The 2835-nt window shown below is 61.5% G+C and overlaps 1 protein-coding gene across 1 annotated transcript in view; it reads right to left on the reverse strand.

Annotated features, from left to right (window-relative positions):
- The window catches only part of TBC1D22A (TBC1 domain family member 22A), a 185264-nt gene that overhangs the window by 139933 nt on the left and 42496 nt on the right, over positions 1-2835 (reverse strand). The window lies entirely within an intron of this gene.

A 2835-nucleotide genomic window follows, 5' to 3' on the forward strand; every position in this document is an offset into this window, starting at 1 on the left:
GTGCGCTGGACCAGGTGGGGGTCAAGCCCAGAACCCAGGCATGAGCCCTTGACCAGAATCAAACCCGGGACCCTCAGTCCGCAGGCCAACGCTCTAACCACTGAGAAAACCAGCCAGGGCTGAGCAGCAGCGTGTGATGAGTGAACCGTGAGTCTGCAGGAGGAGCTGCCCCTGCGTTTGCCACTTCCATCCCCAGCTCCCAGCACACAGGCCGCACAGACGCGGCGCCTGCGGGACAGAACGCACTGGGGGGGGGGGAGCGTTTCTGGGCACTTCACCTGGCTGCGTGCTCCCCACGGCAGACACCTGCCACTACGTCTTCCACGTAACGTGAAGATAATGCTTCCGCCATCCTTGAAGCTACTGTATGTACGTGCCTTACAAAGGCGGCAACGTACTGCCTGTAATTTCTCCTGCCACTAAATAAAGCCCAGTAACTGCTGAACTCTGAAAGAGGTGGGTTCAGCTTTTTGTTGTTAGACATGACGGCTAAATAGAATTCTGAAGAAAAACCCATAATCCCGCCAACCGAACGAAGAACCTGGTGTGGAGTGTTACCTTCAGCCTCGCGTTTTCCGCGTGGCCGTAAAGCTCTCTCTTAGGTGTCACTTTGGTTTCCAAAAGTGGCCCCGCCAAAACCGGTGTGGCTCAGTGGATAGAGCGTCGGCTTGTGGACTGAGGGGTCCCAGGTTCGATTCCGGTCAAGGGCATGTGCCTGGGTTGCGGGCACATCCCCAGTGGGAGGTGTGCAGGAGGCAGCTGATCGATGTTTCTCTCTCATTGATGTTTCTGACTCTCTGTATCTCTCACTTCCTCTCTGTAAAAAAATCAATAAAATATATTTTTTTTTCAACACCGCGAGGAGACTCGCTCAGGACGCAGAGCCTGGCCCAGAACGGGACTCCCATCGGGCAGCCTGGCTTCCGCCGCCTCGCTCCTGGCCCGTCAGAAGCCACCACGCACGCCCAGGAAGTCCCTGCAGACCGCCTGACGTGCCAACGCCTCACAGCGACGTGTCTGTCCACACTGTGGAGTCAAGTTGCAGGGCCAGGCCAATGCAAATGGAAACAAGAAAAACCGACTACCTTTCCTGAGTGCCTACTGTGTGCTGGCACCCCTGGCCCTGTGTGCTGCCTACTGTGTGCTGGCACCCCTGGCCCTGTGTGCGGTACTCTGCACCTAGAGCTGCTATTGTGCCCACAGAGGAGTGGGTCAGCCACCGGCTCAAGATCACGGTCCCCGGTGAGGAAGCTGACACCACCTGTAGGGCAGAGTGTGCTGGTGGCTACCGCACACGCTCAAACCACACGTGACTGGGAGGCGGGAGCACCGAGTCCTGCGCGCAGGCCGTCCCTCCTCGCTGGTGGTCAGACGCCCGCCCAGTTCTCAAGCTGCCCCTCCCCGCCAGCCACCTGGGGACACCTGGGACGCCTCCAGCACCGGGCGAGACGGCAGGTGAGGTGCAGCAACAACAGAGTCCGTGTCACCCGCGTGCCCACCAGGAGGAGCGGGCGTGCCAGGCCCGTGGGGCACGCGCGGAGCTGGCACCTCCAAGACCGGAGGGAAACACACTGCTCGTGGGGACAGAAAATACATCATGTCAACGCACCCACCGTGTCTCTAAGACCCTTCTGAACCCCAGAGGGAAAGGACAGCTGGCCCCTGGAGCCTGAGGCATCGCCTGAGCCACGTGACCCAATGGGCCTGTCACCACTGGACACGCCAGCTCACGGTGCTACGACCACCGAGGACACAAATGACTGGCCCACGTGTCACCAGAGGACGCGGGACCCCCCACACCGAGGGGCCTGTGCTCTTCAGAATGTCAGGCCGAGACCACACCGCAAGCAGCGCTGCTCCAGGGTCACGGAGGCGAGCGAGGTGACGGCAGACACCACGCTGTCCCCGATTCCAGACCAGAAGGAAGAGGAGAGGACATCACGGGGACAATGGTCCAGTGAACGTGGCCCGCGGACTAGACAACATGCCCATCGATGTTACACGTCCTGACTGATGTCACTGGGACCGAGAGAAAGTCTTTGTCCTGAGGAGACACACAGTGACGTTCTCAGGGGTCAGGGCCACAGAGACCACGGAAACGGGTCTGGCGCAGCACTGTTCCTGCAACGTGTCTGCCAGCGTGAAGCTGGGTCTCCACTGAAGGTGAGTATGGCGCGTGCACGGGCATCTCTGCAGGAAGATGCTGGGACCAGCCGGGGAGGGCTGGGGAAGGAGAGGACCCGCCCCCTCCACCCCTGTGTCCCATGTGCACACGTGCAAAAGCAAAGGACAGGACAGGAAAGCCCACGTGAGAACGGGGCCCAGGGCAGCAGCATCTCACACCTACAAGGCCTCAGGGCCCAGGCGGCTGCCTCGGCCTTGGCCAGGCTCCCTCCTGCCTGAGCTGCTCTGTGCTGCCTGTCCACGGGCCTCACGCGCCACCTGGTGGCCGCACAGGGCACTGCCAGTCTCAGGCTCTGAGCCCTCAGAGCTCCAGCCTCTGCCCAGCTAGACCTGGTGACCATCCTGAACGCTCCAGCGTCCAGCGAGCGGCCTAGCCCCACAGAACAGCAAGTCAAGACAACCAGAACACTCCCGACCCCCAGGCCTGTGGAGTGGCTCTCCACAGAGGGAGACATAAATGAGGGATGTGACCCAAGGGGATTCCAGCAGACGAGCGAGCCATGCCTCTGAGCATCCACGCGGCGCACGACCCACAGGCAACACTGCTGGCCACACCCCCCTGCTGGCCGCACTGTCCCCTCCTGGCCACACCCCCCTGCTGGCCGCACTGTCCCCTCCTGGCTGCACCGCCCCATCTGGCCGCACTGCCCC

Source organism: Myotis davidii, unplaced genomic scaffold (assembly GCF_000327345.1).
Source record: "Myotis davidii unplaced genomic scaffold, ASM32734v1 scaffold67, whole genome shotgun sequence".
Taxonomy (NCBI): Eukaryota; Metazoa; Chordata; class Mammalia; order Chiroptera; family Vespertilionidae; genus Myotis; species Myotis davidii.